Below are 25,227 nucleotides of genomic sequence, written 5' to 3' on the forward strand. Positions count from 1 at the left end.
AAAAAAATTCATTTGAGTCTATATACAAAGAAGTAACTGCAAAGTGAGGCAAGAATATAAGGAATATAAATATCCCTTCTGACGTAAACAGAGATTTTTCCAAAGACATACAGATGCCTAACAAATACATGAGAAGATGCTCAACATTACTCACCATCAGGGAAATCAAATCAAAACCACAATGAGATACCACCTCACACCTGTCAGAATGGCTAAAATTAACAACACAGGAAACAACAGATGTGGGCAAGGATATGGAGAAAGGGAACTCTCTTACACTGTTGGTGGGAATGCTGCACTCTAATGGTACAGCCACTCTGAAAAACAGAATGGAGTTTCCTCAAATAGTTAAAAATAGAGGGGTGCCTGGGTGGCTCAGTCGGTTGAGTGTCTGACTTTGGCTCAGGTCATGATCTCACAGTTCGTGAGCTCGAGCCCCACGTCAGGCTTCTTTGCTGACAGCTCAGAGCCTGCTTCTGATTCTGTGTCTCCCTCTCTCTGCCCCTCCTCCGCTCAATCTCTCTCTCTCTTTCTCTCTCTCTCTCAAAAATAAAAAGAAACATTAAAAAAATTAAAAAAAAATAGAATTACCCTATGACCTAGCAATTGCTCTAGTGGGTATTTACTCAAGGGACACAAAAATACTGATTCAAAGGGGCACACACACCCCAATGTTTACAGCAGCATTATCAACAATAGCCAAATCATGAAAAGATCCCAAATGTCCATTGACTGATGAATGGATAAAGAAGATGTGGTGTGTGTACACACCACACACACACACACACACACACACACACACACACACACACACACTGGAATACTACTCAGCCATCAAAAAGAATGAAATCTTGCCATTTGCAACAGCATGGATAGAGCTAGTGTGTATTATGCTAAGCGAAATAAGTCAGTCAGAGAAAGGTAAATACCATATGATTTCATTCATACGTGGAATTTAAGAAGCAAAACAGATGAACATAGGGAAAGGGAAAAAAAGAGAGAGGGAAATAAACCATAAGAGACTCTTAACTATAGAGAACAAACGGAGGGTTGATGGAGAGAGGTTGGCAGGGGATGGGTTATATGGGTAATACGAATTAAGGAGGGCACTTGTTGTAATGAGCACTGGGTGTTATCTCTAAGTGATGAATCACTAATTCTACACCTGAAGTCAATTTACCACGTATATTAACTAACTAGAATTTAAATTTTAAAAATTTAAATTAAAAAAGTACCCCTTCTGGAAAGAGGAGACCTTTGCTGGTGAATTTTCCATAAAGGACAAGTTCCATTATTTTGGCTTACAGTAATTTGGTTCTTTATTTCTTCATTCTGTGTCCAAGAGTCCACATAAACCAGTTAGAAACCCTTTGGAATAATATCCTTGATAAGTAATTAGTATTACCTCTGCTCGGCATAGTCTCCATAGCTCTGTTGGACTGCTCTACTCTATTGTATTTTGAAAAATAAGAAAAAAAACTCTTCCCCAAACATGCTGAATTCTCATCCTGCTCCCAGGCTTTGCATGTACTTTTACCTCTAGAACACTGTTCCCTTCAATTCTTTACCTGGACAACTCTTACTCATTCTTTGGGTCTCAGCTTAGCCTTGTGCACACTGAGAAACTTCTAGTTCTCCAAGTCTGGAGTAAAGCATATCGTAGTCAGTAGAGGCTAGCTTGTGCTGCAATAACAAACATCCTCCAAATCTCAGTGGCTTAAACAAATAAAGGTTTATTTCTGATGCACACTGTATGTCTGTTGCACATTAACCAGGGGCTCTGCTCCATATCATCCTCCTTTGGGGTTCCAGCCCAGTGGATCCTCTACCATCTGGAATACTTACTGCTGGTCATGATGGAGGAAAAAGCCTTTCCACCTAGATGTGACTTGCATTGCTTCCACTCATATTTCATTAGCCACAGTAAGCCATGCCTAACTTTAAAGAAGTGAAGAAATGCAATCTTAGCATGTGTCAGAAAGAAGCCCCAGGATCTCAGTCAGTATCACTGATAGCCAGGACACAACTCTTCCAGCTTGTTCCCAAAATCCCAGTACTTAACCACAATCGCAGTACCTATTACACTACACTGCAATTAGCAGATTATAGTCAGTATGCCCTCACTAGACTCTGAGCTTCTTAAGGACAGGCACTCAACCTTATTCTTATATGCAATCCCTGCCGGTATGTGACACATACATACATTCACTGCAAAAGCTTGAATGAAGAAGACAGTGTCATCTTTAAAAAAAAAAAATTGCATGTCTGTATCTTTAAATTTATAATTTCAAAACAATTACAATTCAAAATGCTATTTATGTCTTATGTTCCTAAGGAAAGATATACATATAGCCTTGAGCTACAATTCTGACTTTGCTTTTGAATGCAAATATTTTAACAAGTATAACACACAGAAGCTTGAACTATCAATTATTCCTAGCAGCGTATGTAAAACATCTTGTTTATCCCAGAGATCCTAAATTAGACTGAAGAAGAAAAAACCCTACCTTTAAAAATACATCTCTTAGAGTTTGTATTTGTATTTAACTTGTCTTAGAATCAGAAGTTAGAGCTCTTTAATTTTTAAAAAAGAAAAGTAATATTTATTTAGTTTTCTTAGTTATGCATGGATTTTGATGAATAAACATGACAAGTAAATGCAAAAGATAAATTATCCATCATGAGTTTCTATGTTTATAGTTAGATATTAATTTTGCTATATACTTCGGGGCTTTAAAAGAGATCTATTAAATTTCTACCCAAACAAATTGGTTTAGGAAATAACCCACCGATTTGTTGTTGACTTCAACCACAGTGGTAAAATCTTTAAAACATCTGGCTACTAACAAGCAGCTTGAATAAATTAAATGTTTCCAGAAAGCCAGTGTGTATATCAACATAACCATAAGGTGCTTTTGGAGAAAACCCACAATGTGTAAACTTGTAATAAAAACTGCGGCCCACTGAAATGTCACATTTCCTTATCTACAAATTTGTTTTCAGAGGAATCCTATCATTTCTTAACTGCAAGAACTGGGTTTAGCAGTTACTAGATTTAGCATGAAGCGTGTGCTTCCCGAGTGTAGCTTCTTTAATTTTGAAAGCTTTCTCTCACATTAGCCCTAAGGAAAATCTATAGGGTGTTTTATGTTGGTCTAGTATGTTTATATCATTATCACATTTTTGTGTTGACCATTGTCCTTTTCTGAGGTAGATGGCTCTCAGATACTCTCAGCCCCACATAACATGGCTGTTTTCCTACTGCAGTTCCTCCTTCCGCTGGTTTCTTTCTTCTCGGCTCACTTTCCAGTAGTCACGTTGTACTAGGGAAATTTTCATTTCTTAGCAACTGGGATTGAGTCCGCTCTCCTCTGGTTTGAGCGAGGACATCCATCTTCTCCAACAAGGCCTTCTATCTGTGGAATGCTTTCCTTTTCCCGATGACAAAAACCCAACTTGGTAACTTGTGGAATATATCTGGATGTCTATTTAGGAGAGAGAGGAGTTTCAGTAAGCAGATGTTTATTTTTAAGGTTGTATCACCTTGCTTCTTAAGTTAAAAACAACTATGGGACTTGTTTGATGACATTAAAAAGTAACCAAATTGGACATTCTTCTTTAAGACCCCTGAAGTGGGATATGGATAATATTAGCTCTCCGTGAAAATCTATAGTGTGACTGGAACCAGGTGAAATAGTGAAATAGATGTTGATCTTGCTATTCCTTTCTCAGTATTCCGTCTCTTAACAAATATTTACTGAGCACTTATTATATGTCAGGCCCTATGCTTGTAGTTAGTATTAAAATGGCGAGCCAAGGGGCGCCTGGGTGGCGCAGTCAGTTAAGCGTCTGACTTCAGCCAGGTCACGATCTCACGGTCCGTGAGTTCGAGCCCCGCGTCAGGCTCTGGGCAGATGGCTCAGAGCCTGGAGCCTGTTTCCGATTCTGTGTCTCCCTCTCTCTCTGCCCCTCCCCCGTTCGTGCTCTGTCTCTCTCTGTCCCAAGAATAAATAAACGTTGAAAAAAAAAATTTAAAATAAAATGGCGAGCCAAGCCAAGCCTAGACTGTAATAGGAAAGGTATACATTAATCAAATAATCATGTCAAGGAATGCATAGTGACAAACTGAGATGAGCACATTGAAGGCTGGTAACCATTCTTTGAAGGTGGGTAATGTCAAAGGTACTTGACTTGGGAGAGAGGAAGGGGTTAGGGGAGCCTTGCCTGAGAAGATAACCCTTGATCTGAGATCTGCTAGATGAAAAGATATGGGTGGGGGCCTTGGAGCAAGAAACAATACAGTTAAAGTACATAGGACAAGTTTAGGTTGGGGACAGGGGCTGAAGGTGTAAGATGAGGCTAGAAAGGTAGCAAGGCCCAAACCACACCTTGTAAAACATGCTAACGATTTTGGTCCTCATCACAAGGGCAATTGAGAGTCACTGACGTATTTTGAAACAAATGATGACCAGATTCATGTTCTGAAAAAATTACCCTGATTTCGTTGTGGAGATTAATAAGAAACCAGAGTGTATAGGGAGAAGGGTGGGAAGTGTGGACAAGAGGTGGTGGTGGCTTAGGTTTTGTATAGCTGCAGTGGCAAAGATGGAAAGTGGGCACATTTAGATAAAACCGAGAAGATATGGTGATGGATGGCTGTAGGGGGGGAAGAAAGAGAAAAGGGCCAAGGACCAATTGAAGGTTTCTGGCTTAGCCAGCATTTTCAGACGCTGGCATAAATCACCTAATTAGGAAATATGAGAGGACCCAGTTTGAGTGTGGGACAGAACATGCTGAATTCGAGATGTCTTTGAGATAGCCACGTAAAGGTGCTGAGTAGGTTTGGGGCTCACAGGAGAGGTCACGGCTGGAGACTTAAATTAGAAAGTCACTAGCAATTACCACAGTGGAAATGTATGGAGTGAGGTAAGGGGAAAGGACAGAAGAACTAGGAGAGACCAGGAGGAGCTTGTCTATGGTGACTGGGTAGAGACAAATAAGCCTGCATAGGAGACTTGAAATGGGAGAGCCAGAAGCTAGGAGGAAAACCAGGGAAGTATCTCAGCTTTAAGGGGGAAAAGTGTTTTAAGAAGGAGAGAATGATCAATAGCGTCAGTTTCTGCTTAGAGGTCAAGAGAACCTAGACTCAAGCGTACACATTGGATTTCACAGCAGAGCAAAGGATGGCAAAGGTTGGAGTATGTTTAAATATCAATGGGAAGGAGCTGCCGGAGAGGGAAGGGCCACATGACTCCCATTGTGACTCTCTCCAGCATCATCCCAGTGACCTAACTGTTCTGGGATTATTCTGCACAGTGTTAGACAATCCAGAGCATCTCCCGAACTGCATTTTGTATGGAATCTGGGAATGGTGATATTGCTGCCTCATGCAGGATTGTTAGGAATATTAAATAATAGGTGAACAGAGGCTGTATCCTATAAAATCAAATTAAGAGGTTACCAATGATGATTTCCCCTCAATTTCTGGTTCAGCCAAAGTTTATCTTTTCTACGTCCTTTTCCTTCGGGTCCCTGCTAGATAATTAACACCCCCAGTTTTCTTATCTGTTTCTGATAATGACTTACTGGGCTACTGCTGACCAGCAGGCAGAAATCATTGTGAACAAGGGGCTTTTTCTATGGTATACCTGAAATCATATCCAGGAGGCAACTGCCTTTTCGACCCACTCAACACTGATGATTAAATAATAGAAAGAATGTCATGTTTCCCCTCTCCACCCCTTCCGCCAAAGCTAGCCACCCAACCTGGTGAGGATTTCAGACAGTTTTTTTTTTTTTTAAACCAAAGGAGTCATTTAGAAAAATAAGGCAAGAATGCCATCTTGGGGTTTCTGCTGACAGCACAGGCTACCTAAGCAGCAGATGGGGAAAAAGTATATTCCTAGAGGTTGTTCAATGCCACTACAGCAATGTACTTTGATCCTTCAGGGCTTTTTCTGGTTGACTAAATTTAACGATTGGACTCCTATAATTAAACAATGTAAAAATTTAAAATCAGACTAATTCATGACCTTTGGGTTTGGGGCTTCCCCTATTTGGCTTCTAGCAAGACCATGCTGAGCTTTTGTCTACCTATCAGTGGTCTTATCTATTTATGATCTGCTTGACAGGATGACTGAGAGTTTGAGGGCATCATTTGATAGCTTTCTTTCTCACCCATCTTTTCTCCTTCTCGCAGGATATATGAAAAGAAAGTGGTAACAGAATTTTTCAGACTTTTGTTTATTATTTTATTTGGGGAGGCATAGGGCTTATGGCTTATAGAACTAACTCCTAAGGTTCAATACATGTGACTATAAAATAATAGGATTCCTTGTTGAAGATGAACTTTATTCCTTCATAGAACACCTTTATAATCTTTTATTTGCATGATATTGCCCTCATAGTTTTATTTTTTTTAAGTTAGTGTAGAAGGCAATATACTATGGTCGGCATCCTTCATTAATCTTTCTACATCTCACCCTAATTTACTAAAGAGAATTCAATGCGATCAAAGTTGCAAAGAAAATCCACTAGCAAATCATTTGGAAACCAATTTTGTATGCTCCCTTGCTTTCCAAGTTCTTCCTGTTTAAAGGGAAATTTTACTTTTAAATAAGGTTGTCTATGGAATTCTATGCATAAGAGATGCAATACAGGGTGACAGAGGGACCTTTATGAGACATAAACACTTGTTTTCATTCTGTCTTCTGCCATAGTTGCTTATATGACTTTCTCCGCCGCCCCCCCCCCCCGCCCCCACCCCAGGAGGTTTTTTAACAGTTCCTTAAAATAAGGGTTCATGCAATCATCTGTCTGGCATGGGGCTAGAGATCAGCAGACATTGGTTGAATCCAGGAATGTGTTTCTAAAAGGTATGATTTACCCTTTGCCCTCCCTTTCCCTTCAGGTTTCAGTAAATACTCCCCCACACGTTTGGAAGTGGATTTTGTAATGAGCCTGTGAGACGTGGAGGTGAGGATGCAAAAGAAGTTGAGCATCAGTCAAGGCAAGTGCTAATTGCTTGTTCCTTGGTCTCTCCTACTACAGAGAACACTATGACAGTTATTTAAAAACAAAGGAAGAAAGAGAAATTATGAGGGTTTTTTTTTTAACCAAATATGAAAGGGCCAAAGGATGTAGAGAAGTAAGGGGGGAGGAAACTTGTTCAAATTCACCCGGTGAGTGCCCAGTAGTGGGGTGGGACTGCATGTTGACTTTGGGCTCTTGTGAGCTGTGGCCTTGGGTAAGTAACTCCAACTTTGTAAGCCTCTGATTCCTCATCTGTAAAATAGGATTAATAACAGGAGTCTCTTCATGAGTTTATGACCAGGGTTAAACGAGCTAATGAGTGTGAAGTGCCTGACCAATGACCACTGTTCCATTAAAGTAGCAGCCGCGGCTAGTAAATTCTAAAGGCCAAAAGGCCAGTCACCTCAGCTCTGGGGCTCTTTTCCTTGGGCATCAACCACTACAAGCCCATACTGCCTTGGAAGGAGTGCACCCCCTTCCGAACATGTATGTATGTTACTCCTGGATGGGGAAAGAATGACAACATGTAAATACAGTTGTTGAGATATACAGGTGACCCTTGAACAATGTGGGGATGAGGGGCACTGACCCCCTGCACAGTCGAAAATATATATAGCTTTTGACTTCCCCAAAATTCAACTAGTAATAGCCTACTGTTGACCGGAAGCCTTAATGATAACATAAATAGTCAATTAGCACTTATTTTGTATGTTACATGTATTATCTACTGAATTTTACAGCAAATTAAGCTAGAAAAAAATGTTGAGAAAATCCATCTGCAGTTGTATACTATATTTATCAAAAAACAAAAATCCACATGTAAGTGGACCCACACCGTTCAAACCCGTGTTGTTCAAGAGTCAGCTATACTGAAATCTCTATTAAGCAAGAACTGCTAGGTTGACTTGCAAAATTCAACATGAGATAAATGATGTAAGCAAAGGCTAGACCCCTTTAGCACAATAGGGAATGTAGGTTAAGGCAGTTTCAAGAGTCTACTAATTATGAGAAGAAAAATCAATGAGAAAGAATTGAAAAGGGGACTGGTCACTGATAGGCGTGTGCCCGGGTAAGAGACAAAGTCCCAGGAGAAAGAAATAAGTTCAAGGAGAGAGAGAAAGAGCTCATTGCATATGATATCATCACAACCTGTTGTGATGTGCAACAGAGAGAACCACCCTTCCTGGCAGTCAGGAGAGCTGAGAAACCCACTTAACTGATCCACAAAGGAAGAGAAAAGAGAGATCAGAAGCTTGAGCATTTCAGTCTTTGGAAATAAAACCTCTAAACCCACGAGTGATAGGAATAGAAATTTAACCTCAGGGTTTATGTCATAAAATGTTCTCTGTAGACTTTTTTAAAAAAATTTTTTAAAGTTTATTTTTGAAAGAGTGAGACAGAGCATGAGTGGGGGAGGAACAGAGAGAGAGGGAAACAAAGAATCCAAAGCAGGCTCCAAGCTCTGAGCTGTCAGCACAGAACCCAACGTGGGGCTCAAACCCACAAACTGTGAGATCATGACCTGAGCTGAAGTTGGATGCTTAACCTGCTGAGCCCCCCAGGCACTCCTCTATAGACTTCTGTTTTGGAGTGATGTTGATTCCAATTTCTCTTTCTTGAAAATATGTTTCAAGTAGATACAGCTTGATCTCACTTGCTTAACCCTCATTAAAAAATATCTGAAGTTATTTATTAATATTTAAAAAGTTAAAAAAATATTTAGTGATAAAAAATTATCAGTCACTCTGATACATTGTGGATGGTGCTCCAAGGCCAATGGAGGGCAGGGTGTCAATGTATATCAAAACTACAAATGCATGTGATTTCTGATGCCACATTTCCTCTTGCAGAAAATTTATTCTATAGATATACTTGCCCGCATAAATGTGACACTCGTATAAAATTGTTTATTGCGATATACATACAATGGAATTCTATACAACTATAAAAATGAATGATAAATTTATATATATGTTGGAAGGAAAAGATCTCAAAGATATATTGAGAGAAAAGAGCAAGATGCATAAGATATACATAGTATGCTATCATGTAAAAATATTATTAAAACAGGAAGAAAAATATGTGCATGTGTATTGGCCTGAATATACATAAAAATTGGAAGAATAAATAAGAAACCAGTAACTGGTCATTCATGAGGAGACTCAGCTGTGGGACAAGAGACAGAAGCTTGAATTGTGTGACTATATTTCATATCAAAAAAATCAAATTACAAAAGTCATATTTTATGAAAAACTTAATAACATCCACTTAATGCCAAAGAAAAACTTCCACACCAACGATTTAGTATCAAATAGCAGTGTATTGGGAAATACCCTCAAAAAAGTGTATAAAGAATTTAAGACAAGTCGCCAAGTTCACATCAGACCCTTTGCGTTGAAAAGGATTCTAGAAAACATTCTCTATTTAAGTCATATTCCATACCAAATAAATACAGGCTTCAACAAGTTGGCTTGCTTCCCTGTGACCCAGGGTCTCTGATGTTGAACTATCAGTGGCCATACTAGTTTGTAATTAAAATTTGAACCAAGATGTGGGGCGCCTGGGTGGCGCAGTCGGTTAAGCGTCCGACTTCAGCCAGGTCACGATCTCGCGGTCCGTGAGTTTGAGCCCCGCGTCAGGCTCTGGGCTGATGGCTCAGAGCCTGGAGCCTGCTTCCGATTCTGTGTCTCCCTCTCTCTCTGCCCCTCCCCCGTTCATGCTCTGTCTCTCTCTGTCCCAAAAAATAAATAAATGTTGAAAAAAAAATTTTTTTAAAAATAAAATTTGAACCAAGATGAATGTCTCCGGGGGACGTTATGAATAGTAAAATGGCAGGCTGCAGAAACCTGGGCACCACAGCCAAGGCCGCATGGCAGGCGAGTCCGAGAACACCTGAAGTGAAGTACAAGAGGTGTTCAGTACACGGGACGTCACGCCATAGGAGCTCAATAAACATTTGTTCACTGAGAAGACCCCAGGTGACCAGATCACAGCATCGCAGAGGCGGAGGAGGACTTGGAAGTGAAGTCAGCCCGTCTGACCTCCCTCCTGTTGCAGGCTTTCTTTCCAAAGGAGCCTGGCAGATGCTTCCTGAAAGGGGGAGTGAGCTCACCGCTTGTAGGGAGTCCTTTTCATGTTTTAAGTATTTCCACCTACTGGGACGTTTTCCTCACAAGAACAGAAGTCTGTCCTGCTGGGACTTCTACCCCCAGTTCCAGTGTGGCCCTCAGCGGTATAACGCAGCCACTTCCTTGGCCACATAGCACCTGTGCGTGAGGTCGTGGGTGAAGGCAGTGTTGAAACAGGAAGATGAGAGCCTTTGTTTTCGCATCCTCCAACTTCGCTCTGGGGTAGCCGGCAGCATGCCCCGAGGTTGGGCTTAACCTACCCACTGCCCCAACCTACCCCATGCATAAGTTCCCACGATCTGTCCCTTTAAGGAGGGAATTGACTTCCGTCCGGCTGGATGGAGAAGCCTTATCCTCTCAGAAAAGCAACTCTTGACGTATGTCAGAAGGGACGCCTTCTGTCCGTCATCCTGTGACGAGCACCCTGTTCCAGGATAATCACCCCAATTACCCCTCCTGACTGGCACATCCTTGAGAAGCTGAAGACAGCCGGAAGCAGCAACCCCACACCGTCTCTCAGGTGTTTGAAGACAGTGACCAGGTATCTTCCGAAACATTCCAGCTCCTCCTATCATTTCCCCGTAACAAGATGGCACTTTGCCATTCTGGCTGCTTTCTTCTCGAGACTTCCCAGGTTATCAAATATAAACTTGAACTCTCTTCAAAAGCTGAGTCCACCCTGAAAACAGTACTCCCTGTGGGGCCTGACCAGCTCTGGGCCCTGTGAGGCTCTGATTCACACCTGTCTATGAACATTTGCTCATGTGAAATGAACAGGGAGGGGAAATCCTACATGTGGTTAATTTTGGAAAACTTAAAAGAATGAAAGAAATTGTAGAGAGAAGCAAGCAAACATGTTATTTATTAATACAAACAAGTTCCTTAAACAATTGTGTGTTAACATTTAATTAAAAAGGGCGGGGGGTGGGGAAACATGGTCTACTTCATGGAGGTTGGGGTTTCTTATTCTCACGTTACATCCTCAGATTTCCCTGGTTGGGGGTTGGAGAAAGCCATCCAAACTGCTGAGTCGCTGCCCTTCAAGTTTATGATCAATCCCCTAGAGGGACGCTTAGTTCACCTGGAAGTCCTAGCAGTCCATTCACTTTCCTGATCTCATCAACTGTTTCCTAGATCCTATATTCTATCTCCTCCACCTTCTAAAACCTTCTCCCCATGCCCACTCCCAGCCGATGCCTTGCTTACCATTTCAATAAAAACAAAGAAGTGCTTAGAAGAGAACATCTACCGATTCCCCCCTCACCACATCTGTGCCCGCATCTGCCGACTTCCTTCCTGTTACTATATGTAGTGGTTTAAAAATATATTCACAAATTCATTGACGTTCAAAGAATTTTCAAAAAGTTGAGTCTAAATTTTTCCTGTTGACTGGGACTTTATGACTCATTTCTAATGAACAGAATGTGGAGACACTGAGGGTGTATAGCCTCCGAACTAGATTATAAAATCATTGAGGCTTCTACCCTGTTCTTTCTTGGATCACTGCCATGTTGTGAGTCTACTCAAGCAGCCAACCCAATGGAGAGGTCCATCTGGTGAAGAACTGAGGCTTCCTGTCCACAACCGACATGAACTTGCCAGTCATATGAGTAAGTCATCTTGGAAGCGGCTCTTCAGCCCCCAGTGAAAGCTTCCCATGGCTACAGTCTTGGTCAACATCTTGACTGCAACCTCATGAGACACCTTGAGCCTGAACCATCCAGCCTAGATGCTATTAAGTGCCTAACCAGAGGAAACTGTGTGAGATAATAAATGTGGGTTTATTCATGTTTTTTAAGCCACTAAATTTTGGGACAGTTTGTTATACAGCAGTAGATAACTCACACACTATGGATGCACTGTCCATCCTGCTGTCCTAGGTCAACTCTTCCTTTGTGCACTAAGTCCCATCCCTTCTCACTAACTCAAAAATATTGTGCAGGCAAAGTGTCACCTTTCACTCCTGCATCACCAATACTTTCTTCTTTTTTTCTAATTTTAAATTATTATTTATTTTTGAGAGAAAGACACAGAGTTTGAGCAGGGGATTGGCAGACAGAGAAGGAGACACAGAATCTGAGGCAGGCTCCAGGCTCTGAGCTGTCAGCACAGAGCCTGACGCAGGACTTGAACCCACAAACCGTGAGATCATGACCTGAGCCAAAGTTGGATGCTTAACCAACTGAGCCACCCAGGTCCCCACTGATATTTCCTTCTGTAGTGGAGCATTCTCATCAGCATGCCAACATGTTGTAAGATCTCCCATCTAACTGCAAACACACACACCTCTTGGTCTCACAACCCCTTCTAGCTACAGCCCAATTTCTTGGTTTGCCTTTATACCAAAATTCCTCAAAAGAGAGTGTATAGTCTCTGTCTCTGTTTTCTTTCTTTTCATCCTGTGCTGAATCCCCTCAGATCACTTCTTCCACTCCACAGAACAAGCTCTTGTCAGGGTATCCCATGATCTCAGTACTAATATCCACTGGTTCCATTGGGTTGACCTCTCAGCAGCCTTAAACACTATTAAAACACGTGTTTCAGTTTCTCTCTGGTGCTCTTCTCTATTTTGGTCCTCCTCCTAGTCTTCAGATCTGATCAATCCTCCTAAGGTTTCTCAGGTGGTTCTTCCTTACCTTCCTGACCCCATGGGTGGAGTGCTCCAGGGCTCAGTCCTTGGGTCAGTTTTCTTTTTCAAGAAATATGTCCTTATTATCTCTACCCCCTCTGATTACTGCTTGGGACACCTGGGTGGCTCAGTCAGTCAAGCATCCGACTTAGTTTCAGCTCACGTCATGATCTCATGGTTCGTGAGTTTGAGCCCCGAGTCTGGCTCTGTGCTGACAGTGCAGGGCCTGCTTGGGATTCTGTCTCCCTCTCTCTCTGCCCCTCTCCTGCACTCACTCTCTCTCTCAAATAAATAAACTTAAAAATATTTCTTATCCCCACCCCCTCTGATCGCTGCTTGCTTCTGTATTGCCACGACCCCTGCTTGATGTGAGGCTCAGGATTCTGGGAACACTCAACATCTGCTGTAACCAACTGGCAGCACTTTGTGCTATGACTCCACCAATTCAGGTGAAAGTAATTCACTAATTTAAAAAAATCAGTGAAACCAGTTATTTTGATATACTAAGACCAAAGTCACAATAGGTGTGGACTTGATTTTATTACTCTTCAACTGGTTGAGTTGAAGTTAGATGACTACTTTAGACCAGGACTTCAGGGGAGGTGTGGGGAGGCTGTGCTATGCAGTGTGAGTTGTCTAGCAGCATCCCTGACCTCTCCCCACTAGATGCCAGTAGCCAGCCCCACCCCAGCTATGATAGTAAAAATGTTTCCAGACATTGCCAAATGTCCCCTCGGGTACTAAACTCACTTTCTTGGATGTATGATATGCTCTGCGTGCACGTAGGCAGAGAGGTTGAGGAATTTATTCAGCATTGATCTAGGGGGGAAAAGGCTAACATAGACAGAGCCTTCCTAGGCTATGGTGAATTAAGGCTTGTAATTTCCATGTTTATGTTGGGGAGGGGGCACTGCTGCAAAGATCAATCAACTGGCAGGTATTCAGAAAGACTACTGGAAATGGGGGACTAAAGAAAGACAAAACTAATAAGGCCCCATCCAGATCAGCAGTACCTTATACATATCTGTATTATTATACTAGGATACTGTTGTGAATTTGTTTATTCCCATTTCCCTAAAATGCTAGGAGCAAATTGAGGGCAAAGACCAGCCTGTAGCACAGTCCCTAGTGCCTCGTTGGTGTTCAGTAATTTTTAATTAAAACTACTTGAGGCCCAACATACAGGGTTAAGATCACCCACTCTTTCTTCCACTCATGGAGCTTCCACTCCCACTCTCTGACTGCATGGGGCTCCACTCTTTAAAATTGCCTTCTGCTTTCATTTTAGCCAGATTCATGTCTTAAATATATCCTAAGTATGCCCCAAGTTAGCTGGACAAGGGGTCATCCATAACCCTCCAAGGAACTTGGCTCTTGAGACAGTGACCTTCTACAGGGGGAGATACTAGCAAACCCCTTTCACCCACCATCAGCACTCATGACAGTTGATAGAGAAACCTACTGGCTTACCAAACAGTTTCTAAAGGATGGCTGGTGGGTGAGGCAGGGGTTCTGTTGCTGAGCGCGAAAGGGGCAACTAACATGTCTCTCCATTCAGCTTACCCAAAAGAATTATAGCCCATTAGGGCCAGAAAGAACTGTGGAGAGTGTGTTGTCTAGCCCTTCTTCCTACAGAGAACAGCTTCCAGTGCCCAGGAAGAAGTGACTAGTTCAAGGCCAAACAGAATTTTAGCAACACATCTCTGACCCCAGCACTAGCTTCCCGATTCCCAGTTCTGTGCGGTTGCCACCTCACTGTGCTGTTCTAGTGTTCTGGTGGCAAACACAGAAAGTTTAAGAGACACCCCTTCCCCCCCGCCCCGTCACTGAAGGACAGACTCAACAGGGCAGCAGAACTCTGCTCCACCTCAGCCACCCCAGCCCCACCCCCCAACCTTGACTCACAGTGTGGAGGCTCTTTGCATCCTTGGACAGTTTCTACTTGCATCCGCATCAATTAAACCTTGATCTCATTTATTATCTCAGGAAATGGTCTCAAGGTCACAGGGCTGGAAATTTAATTATGGTAGCAGTATATTAAGTGGCACATTTAAAGATGCTGAATTGTAGTAATTAATTTTTTGGATGGTGGTCTCGGAGGAATGGGTTTTCTCCACACTGGGTGTTCGGCATCCATCATGGCCATTGAGCTTGGCAGCTGTCTTTTAGCTTTAAACTGCCTCGTTATTCATCTTTTATGACTAGCCTTTAAAAACACTAGGCACCGATATCCCCTTTTATTGTAATATATGTGTGCAGTGGGAACGGAGCCATACTTCACCTTTGCTATAAAACATGAACCAAGGGTGCCAGCAGCTACCTGAGCTGGCCTCTAAATTGAGACAACAATTACCCTTCGCTGACATCTAGTGTCAAGGCATGAGATATAGCCAGAGCGCTGAATCCATTGGCCTGGAAAACTTATGCTTCCCCAGTGATAAAGCCTGTCTCGCCCACGAGGCTCCAGCCTCAGCTGTAAGATGGGAAACAGAGGGATGAACTTGGCACTGGCTATTGACTTTGCCAGGGCGCTAGGTTATCAAATGGGGCACCTGTCTGCCGAGGCCTTAAAGAGCTTGTAATGTTTAATGAAGGGACGGCCATTAAATGTGTTTGGTTCCAATATTAGGCTCGATGAGCCTGGGTGGTACTTAAAAGAGAGGTGGGGAAATATGAATTAAATTAGAGAGATTCATTAAAGAAATTGGCCTGGAGCCCAAGAATGACTGGTTGTCAGACACAGCTGCCAGTAGCTAGCTGCCCATCCAGTGAGGAAAACTCAAACTAGTTTTAGGTTTTAAATTCTGGAATACCAGCTTGTTTAAACACTGGCCTGCCGGTGCTTATGGAGAAAGAGATAGCCACAAAATAAAATACTTTATAGACTAGAGTATGGATAGGATGCTTATAGATAGGTATATTTTTCCCTTCTGGAAGATCTGTGGCCTTTGCCTCCTTCAGTGGAAGAGCACAGTATTTGTAAATATTTAAAGCTGAGATCCCAATTTCTCTATCCTCTTTTCAAGGGTTTCTCAGTCTGGGCACTATTCAAATTTTGGACTGGATAATTCTTCCTTGTGCATAATGGGTGGGGGTGCCCTGTATAGTGTGGGATGTGTAGCAGCATCTCTGGCCTCTACTTGCCCGCCCCTCCCCCCCCATGACAGTAGTCCTCCCTTGCTGTAATTGTGACAACTAAAAATGTCTCCAGACATTGCTGGCTATCCCCAGAAAGCAAAACAGCCCTGGTTGGGAACCACAAGTCTATTCTCACCTCAGGAAGTTGGCTCAAACCCCTAAACTGATCTGTCTAATGGCTTTTCAAAGACTGGACTATGCACTGGTGGCCCGGAACATCTGAGTTGCCCTTGGAGCTGGCCTGATGACCATTCATGCCTGATTTTGACCACGACTTTGTTTTTTGGCTTGGATGTTGGACCTCGGCCTGGTGAACTCTAACCTGACTTTGGCCACAGTCTTGAGTCTTTACTATGAGCATCACTTGATCTCCTGACCTTATTTTGGTAATACTCGTCCCACAACAGAGTCCTAATATCACCTGAAGTATCTCTACCTCGGTCTGTCAAACCACATATATTTCCTGGGGAATCCACGAGAAGCTGGACAATGAAAAGAACTGCCACCACAGGATCTATATTCTAGTGGTGAGAAATAGCTAATAAGTACATTAATAAATAAGCTATATCCAGATGATGACAAGCGCAATGAAGAAAATGAACCAGGTAATTGGATAGAGTGGAGGGGAGAGGACGGGCTGTTCTGGAGATGGTCAGTGAAGACCTTGCTGAAGAAGTGAAGACAGCCAAGATGTAAACAGTGAGAGGAAGGTGGCCCTGAATGCAGTGTTCTTTCCATTACAGCAGGCTATATTTTAATAACAAAATTAATAAGACTGTAGCATATGCAGAGTAAAGTGCATAAATCTTAAGTGTACATCTCAATGAATTCTCCCTCTCTCTCTCTGTCACACACACACACACGCACACACACCACACACATACACATATGCGCACTTGTGTGACCACAACCCAGATCAAGAACCAAAATCTTTCCATCATTCCAGGTTTATTCCTGCCTTTCCCTGTTAATAAACCTCTCCAGAGAAAACTCTTCTTTGATCACCCTCGATTCATTTTCGCCAGCAGGCTGCATTTTATTTTATTTTATTTTATTTTATTTTATTTTGCCTTTTTCTAAGAGAGCCAATCAGTAACTTCTCACAAATTTTTGTAAGCCTCCAGTTACTTGTAAAACTGAAGGAGGCCACTGTAATTCCTCCAGGAAACTATAGGGACCAGTGGTAATGGGACCCATACCCTCAAGCCCCTGTCATATTAATCCAGCCCTGGCGGATTCTGTGATACCCAGAAGGGAAGAGAGACATGAGGGGAAGCAGAGTCTCTGAGCTGGCATGCCTACCCCCATCCTTGTTGTTTGCTGAGCAAACATTCTTGCCAGAGAGAACAGCAGGGAAACACTGGGCTCTGTCAGCCCCCCGTTAATCAATGAGGCCATAACAAATCACAGGATGAAGTCCATGACACGTCAATTACACTAAAATCCGAGGGCATCTACGGGAATTGGTAATCAGGCGCAGGACTTTCGGGGTCACCTCCATCCAGCCCGGGGAGACTTGGATGCTCTGATATTTACTGATCCAGCTATGGGGTGCCATGGCTTGGAGGCAGCCAAGTGGCCACAGTGTAAGAAATGCTTCCCGTGGGCGGTGGTCTGCGTGGAGATTCTAAGGTCTAAATGGGCTGTGCCTGCTATATGCTTCTCCAAGCCAGGTCTAGATGAAGGTTTTTTCACAGAACTTCATTATCATGAAGAGAAATGATTGAGTAACTAGAGATTTAGGCAACGGAGTTGACCACTAGATGTCTCAGTTTCTTCTGCTGTCTAGATTATACCGCCTCGTGAAAACATTGTCTTTTGAGAGTAGTGTGTGTGTGTGTGTGTGTGTGTGTGTGTGTGTGTGTGTGAATAGCCAGGAAAGGGGTATATTTATGGGTGATTATATGTGTATACGTTGGTATTGATTCAACCTTCACTCCATAACATTAAATGTGCCCACTATGCATCAGGGCTTCATTTCTCTCAAGGAGATTAACAGTGAAGAAAAGACAGGTTCAGATGGAAGTGAGAAACCCACATGGAAGCATCCAACAAAAGCTACCTACATTGTAGTCCACCAATCTGTGAGTGCTCCAAAGAGAAGGCTGGCCTTGCATCATTCTTCAAATCCTGTGAGGCAGCTGGCAACTGAGAAGTGGGGCAGTCAGATTTCTTAGGCTTGTTTGGGCCAGCCTTGTGTGGGGTGGAGTGGAGTGCCTCAGTCCTTCTCCCCTCCTATTCGCCTTCCCCTTTCCCGTTGCCCACTGCTCCCTGAATGTGAAAATGGCTCAGAGGAAAAGGACATAAATGGGAAGAGTCGTGGAAATGGCGGGGGGAAAGTTAAAAATTGGCTGAATTCAGAACCAGTGGGACTGGTTTTGTCAGAGCCACACACAAGACTAAGCACTTGCTCAAAGTGACACATCCCATTAATGAGCCAATACTAGCTTTCTGGTCTTCCAGTTCCAAGCTATTGCTTACTAATAGGAGGTGGCTTACTAAGTCAGAATTCTCAGTTATAAGCAACAGAGACTAATTTCGTCTGGTAAAGGAGAAAAGGAGTTTTTAGAAAAGGTATTGCCAGGGGTTCCTGGCTGGCTCAGTCAGCAGAGCACACAACTCTTGATCTCGGGGTTGTAAGTTTGAGCCCCATGTTGAGAGTAGAGATTACTTAAAAATAAAATCTTGAAGAAAAAGCATCTTGTCAGGCAAACATTATCAAATAGATAACTAAAATCATAAGATGAAAAGTTTTTCAAGAAGAAGATATTCACAGGAGATAAAGTAGGTTTCTTATTACCAGATTATTTGCAAAAGGAAAAGACATACATTTACAATGGGGAGATCTGGCAGTGATCACCCTAACCAAAGTGATCACAGATAGTGGAACACCCTATCAGTGATACACACAGCCCTGCCGGTGAAACACACTTGCCAAAAAATGTCAACTTGAATTCAGTCAGGACTCTAACTCTTAACTCTGGATTTATAGGCAATACAAGAGGAGAGGAATAAAATAAACACCACAAAGAGGAAACTGTTTGACGAATCAGGACCGTAGGAAGGTCCATGACACAACTGATGTCACCCTTCAAAAAAGTCAACATCATGGATACATTTTTAAAAGTTAGAAGTACTTTAGACCAAAAGAGACTAAAGACATATAATCACCAATTACAATACTGAACCTAGATTGGATCCTGTTTTGGAAAAACAATCATTATAAAAGATATTCTTAGGCTGGAGGAATTTGAATATAGACTGTATTCCAGATGGCATTATGAAATTAGTATGAATTTTCTTAGGTTTGATAACAGTATTGTGGTTCTGTGGGAACTTAGGCTTTGGAGATGTGCTCCGCAAGTGTTTAGGAGCAAAGTGTCAGAAGGTCAACAACTTTGAAGTGGACAACTTTCAAGTGGTCCAGCAAAAGTGAGAGCAAAAGATATATACATACACGGAGAAAGGGATAAAGCAAATATAGTTAAAGGTGACTGGTTGTTGAAGCTAGGTGGAAGTAATTCAGTTCTCCAGAGAGGGCTGGGGAAGGATACCAGTGGTGGGAGGTGGGGGGCGGCAGTGTAAGGCTAAGCTTCCCAAAGTCCCAAATCACCTACCACAGCTGGCCAGGTGAGGGCTCACCATTGCTGATGGCGCCTCCCTCACCACCAGAGGGCCCCGTTTGTTTCTGCCCCCAGTGCTCCCTCTGTGCCAGGAATTTACCCTGAAAAGCCCCTTGGGTAAATCCCCTGTTGCCTCTGCCAAGCCAAAAGCCGATCACCTGTGCCACCCACCACACCAGCAGCTATGGAAATTCTACCCACAGGAGTTTTCTCAGGTGGCTCAGATGAGTCCGTCCTACAGGTGCATCTGATTGCTGGGGCCTCGTTCTCAGGCCTGCATCCTTGTTGCAAGGTAAGCTGGGAACCGCCAGATTGATGCTTCTCTTGGTGAGGCTAACCAAAGATGATGGGCAGCCTTCCATCTGATAGGTGTTGTCTGCACAGAGGGATAATGCACATAAAATAGCTGAAGGTCCAGGCTGTATCCTAGTACTTAGCTTGCATGGCTGCAGCATACTTCCAGGTAAGAATAATTTCGACTTACCTTTTTAATCTTTGCCAGTTTCGTATATAGCATTTCTTTAACGTTGAGTCCTGGGTATAGGAGTTTATTTATGGGCCACATCTGGGGTTTATTTATTTGGGCACATTGCCTTGTTTGATCATAAGTTACTCTGTTGGTTGTTTTCTGTTAAAATGCCGAGAGGCCTTCAGCCATGGATTGTCCATTAATTATAATGTATTATGATGATTATTGTTCACAATGGATCAAAAATATACTCTCTCACCAGAATGCATAATCAAGACACTGCATACAGGAAATTTTTAAAAGCCTTTGTGTTTCATCCATTGAAGATCTAAAGAAATGACAGTGAGGCTACTCTGGCAGTTGGTGATAGATTCAAATACAACTGAATTCCTATTTACCATGACCTAATATTAATATCCATTAACGCATTTTATGTTGATAAATTCAGAAAGGGGATTCACGGTGCTCTCTCAGAGACTGCTGGGAAGTAGCTTCAACCCCTTCATTTGTCATCATTATAGGGAATAGCCCTGGTCCACAGCTTATCATTTGTTTATGGTAGTAAGGACAGCAAAGAAGGCATACCGGGTGGCACATTAAGGCTGCCGGTGCTCTCCCCCACTCCCTGTCTCAGGGGTTGGCAATGTCATACATCCAAATCCTCAAGCCACAAACCTACAAGGTATCCCTGATACCTTCCTGCCTTTCCACACCCCAACACCCAATCCATCCCCAACCCTGGTAATTTTAACTTTTAAATATCTCTTGGGGAGCCTGGGTTGCTCAGTCGGTTAAGCGTCCCTTCGGCTCAGGTCGTGATCTCATGGTTCATGAGTTCAAGCCTGGCGTCGTTGGGCTGTGTGCTGACAGCTCAGAGCCTGGGGCCTGCTTCAGATTCTGTGTCTCCCTCTCTCCCTCCCCCTCCCCCACTCTTGCTCTGTCTCTCTCAAAAATAAATAAACATTTAAAAAAACCGTTTAAGTATCTCTCAAATCCACTCACTAGTCTCCAGTCCCTTCCATATCAATCCTTCCTGAGCTACCATTTTTCCCCCTGCAGTGCAACAACAGCCTTCAAACTGGCCTCCGTCCTCTGCTCTTCCTCTGTGCTCTGAGGGACCTTTTAAAATGCAAATCAGGGTGTGTATTTCTCTGCTCTCATCTCCCCACCCCCTAAAACCTAAGAATTGTTTCGGTGGTCTCCAATTGCCTGTCCAATACAAACCAAAATCTTGAGCGCTTTGCCAGCTGTAGCCCCTCCCTACCTCCTCGGCGTCCCACCGTCATCTGGCACACCTCTCTTCCTCGTGCCCTGGGCTCCAGCTACACCAGCCTCATCCCAGTATTTCTTACGCTGCAAGCTCCTTCTCCCCTCCAGACCTGCACATGTGGTGTTCCCTCTGCTTGATATTTGTCCCTTCCGTACCCGAAGCCACTCCTGGATCATGCTGTCCACAGACCAGATCTGCTCTGCATTCCCATAGCACCCTCTGTCCTCCCTCTTTTGCATCCACCGTTGAAATGACACATACGTTGGTGATTGTTCGATGACTTTTATTGTCCCCGCTACACTGGCGGCACCTTGAAGTCTGGGACAATGCTTCCGTCTCTTTGGACCCACACCTCACGGCCCAAAGCCTAAGCATTTAAGGCGCTGAGTATGTATGTCTTGAGTAAGAGACTCTATGAACAAATGAATGAGTGTGAGTGACCACATTCTGGTCAGAGAGGAGTGGGAAAGCCCAGAAAACATTTAGATGGCACTGTGGGTTGAACATTGTCTTTGAACCAGGATTTAGAAATAAGGCCATGGATGCTGGCTGGTCTCATGTCTTCCCCCCAGGTGCGAGGCGGGGCTGGTCCATTCAGATACAGATAATTCCAGAGATTTGGAAGGTATTTGAAAGCAATAAAAGCTGACTCACAGGCCTGGGTGAGATCTCGATCCAAACTCAGGTTCCCCTGATTGAAATTCCCATGGCCATCTCCCCTGAATTGCATTCAACTTTCCTAAATGAGATTTTATGGGAACTGATTGTGATTAGATAAATGGGTGACTCCACTAATGTATAATACAATTTTCCATTACAGCGTATGTACAATAATTTACATTTCTTGTTTCATGGTGTGATATTTATGTGACATATTCTGGATGAGACCCGCCTGCTGTTTACATAATGATCTTGATTTTCTCTTAGAGAAGATCTGGCTTTCAATTTTCTTTTTGTGCTGCAAGGTATTGTCATCCAAGATAAACATTGTATATAATAGGATGTGCAGGTGAGAAACATCAATAAAGTAATAATCTAGATGGGTTTTAATAATTCTTATTTATGCCACTGGATTAGGTAATAGAATGGTTCACCTTTCATAAAAGGTTGGAATAAAAATGTCCCTAAAATTACAGTAAATTTTTTGTGATCTGCTTACTGTGATCTGTTCTGTGGCCAAGTGCCACTGAATAGCAAAAATGAATGTTTCGTCGAATATATTTGACCATCAATAACATAACATTCATCGCCAGAACATTTTCCGATGTTGAAGCAATATCAAGGGAAAATATCTTTTTTTCCGACCTCTAAGTCTGCATGAAACAAATGCTTCTATGCATTTAACCCCAATTATTATTCTTCCCCTCCTAGTTAGACGTGGTTGACAGACAAGGGAGAAAATAACTCGAAATCAAATGACTTTTCATAAAAACTCTTCATAAAATAGAGGAGGACAGAACAAAGGAGACCCCTGAAATGAGCCTAATGTAGGGTTCAAGATCCAAGCAAGTATCGGGATATATGGTCTTTTTTTTACAATGTTTATTTATTTTTGAAAGAGAGAGAGACAGAGTGTGAGAGGGGAGGGGCAGAGAGAGAGGGAAGCAGGCTCCAGGCTCCAAGCCATCAGCACAGAACCCAACACAGGGCTCAAACCCATGAACTGCAAGATCATGACCTGAATCAAAGTCAGATGCTTACCTGACTGAGCCACCCAGGCGCCCCTGGATATATCGTCTTGAACCCACAGGGCCACATGTGGGGACAAAGAGAAGGCCAAGCAGGTACCCTGCACCCCTCCCCCTGCTTCAGCGAGAGCAGCTCTCCTTTTGCCCATGTTATGTATTGGTGCTCCCAGTAAGAGTTCATGCAGAAAGGAGAACTGGCTATTTTTAAAACTTAAAAATGAAAAGAACAAAGACACTTCATAGTTAAAAGAACACTGTTCTAGAAGCCAGCTCTCTCAGCCCCATTTCCTCGTTTACAAAATGAAGAGTTTGTATGTAATGGTTTCTAGCATTCCCCTATTCCATGGTATGTGCTGTTTTATATTCCAGGCCAAAACGCTAGTGTAGATGTGGCTATTATTTGGTATAACAATCTAATTATGCCATGTTATCAAACAGCATGCTTACCTCCCTTTTAACATAACAAGGAAGTAAAACATTCAGGCGTGGAACCAGCAGTATATCAACTGAGAGCTGGTCTCAGATATAAAATGCTCACTTTAACATGGGTCACTGGAAAGTAGTCAAATAGCCCTCACAGATTCTAGACTACAAGGTAAAATGCTGCACATTCCTCGAGACTTGTCTGCGTTCAGATGAGCCCAACACTAGCTTGAGATGCAAATAAACCTATAAGTTTACTGTAATTTAAAAACATCTTTATGTTTTAGTGTTTTTTTAATTTTTTTAATGTTTATATTTTTGAGAGAGAGAGAGAGCACTAACGGGGGAGGGACAGAGAGAGAGGGAGACACAGAATCTGAAGCAGGCTCCAGGGTCTGAGCTGTTAGCACAGAGCCCGACACAGGGCTCGAACCCAGAACCGCGAGATCACAACCTGAGTAGAGTTAGGCACTCAACCGACTGAGCCACCCAGGCGCCCCTGGATAGTGTGTTTTTAGTTACAACTTATTCTAGCACTGAGCACTTTGTTGAGTTTCTCCTCCTTGCTGCCAAAAGAAAAAAAAATAATAAATGAATATGGCAAAATATAAAATCAAATACTATACAGCCATTAAAATGACATGAATGTGTACTTATTGGCATGAAAAAATGTCCAAAATATAGTAAGTGAAAAAGGCAAAATACAAATCAACATATATAATATTATTTCATTGTGGGGGAAAAAATCGCATGTATTCATATACACACAGGAAAAAGTTTTGAAGGATGGCCTTAGTTATCCCTGGATCACAGGATGATAAGCCATCATTACCTTCTTCTTTGTTACCCTCCTGTGTTCTGAAGTATTTTTTAACATTGAAATGGGAGGGGGTGGTAAGTTTGGAAAAAAGAAAACCTCACTAATTTCTTACCCCATATGTTATTCAGAAAAATGTACGAATGACAGCTCTTAAGAAGTAGTGGGTGATCAGGGTGCCTGGGTGGCTCATTCGGTTAAGCATCCAATTCTTGATTTGTGCTCAGCTCATGATCTCATGGTTCATGGGATAGAGCTCCACATCAGGCTCTATGCTGGCAGCATGGAGCCTGCTTAGGATTCTCTCTCTCTCTCTCTCTCTCTCTCTCTCTCTCTCTCTCTCTCTTTCTTTCTCTCTCTCTCTCTCTCATTCCCTCTCTCTTTCTCCTTCTCTTTATTAAAAAAAAAAAAAAAGAAAAGAAAGAAATGGTGGATGATTGACAATCAGCAGACTTTCTCTATAAAGAGCCAGATAGTAAATACTTTAAGCTCATGGGCCATGCGTAGATTTTATAATCATTTGACTTTGTCATGCTAGTACAAAAGCATCCATAGATAGTAGGTAAATGAGTACACTTGACACGGTCACAGTAAAACTTTACAGAAACAGGAGGCAGGCTGTGAGTCTACAACCCCCAGTGTAGTAGAAGCATTAGTGAAGCAGATAGATGAAGGTTTAAGCCCTCACTCCCCTGCCTAGAGCTGTGTAACCCTGTAAGACTTGCTTTCCTTGTACGTAAAAAGGAAATAATAATACCTCCCTTGAAGATTTGTGTAAGAAATCTCACCCAACAGTACACATAGTTAAGTGGTTGTTTCCTGCCTGCCTTCTTTTTATAGCACAACTGGGGGAAAAATTAAGCACATTAAATAAAGTGAGATTTTTTTTAGTAAACTAATTCTTTTTAAAATTTGTTTAAGGTTTATTTATTTTGAGAGAGACAGAGACAGCATGAGTGGGGGGGGTGGCAAAGGGGAGAGGGGGAGGGAGAGGAAGAGAGAGAGAGAGA

The 25,227-nt window shown here is 42.6% G+C and overlaps 1 long non-coding RNA gene across 1 annotated transcript in view; it reads left to right on the forward strand.

Annotated features, from left to right (window-relative positions):
- The window catches only part of LOC123385913, a 69,888-nt gene extending 61,412 nt beyond the window's left edge, over positions 1-8,476 (forward strand). Inside the window, exon 3 of the long non-coding RNA XR_006599179.1 lies at positions 6,911-8,476. This is a non-coding gene — a long non-coding RNA (uncharacterized LOC123385913). The remainder of the gene's footprint in view (positions 1-6,910) is intronic.
- Positions 8,477-25,227: the final 16,751 nt, after the last annotated feature.

This window comes from Felis catus, chromosome B3, assembly GCF_018350175.1.
Source record: "Felis catus isolate Fca126 chromosome B3, F.catus_Fca126_mat1.0, whole genome shotgun sequence".
Taxonomy (NCBI): Eukaryota; Metazoa; Chordata; class Mammalia; order Carnivora; family Felidae; genus Felis; species Felis catus.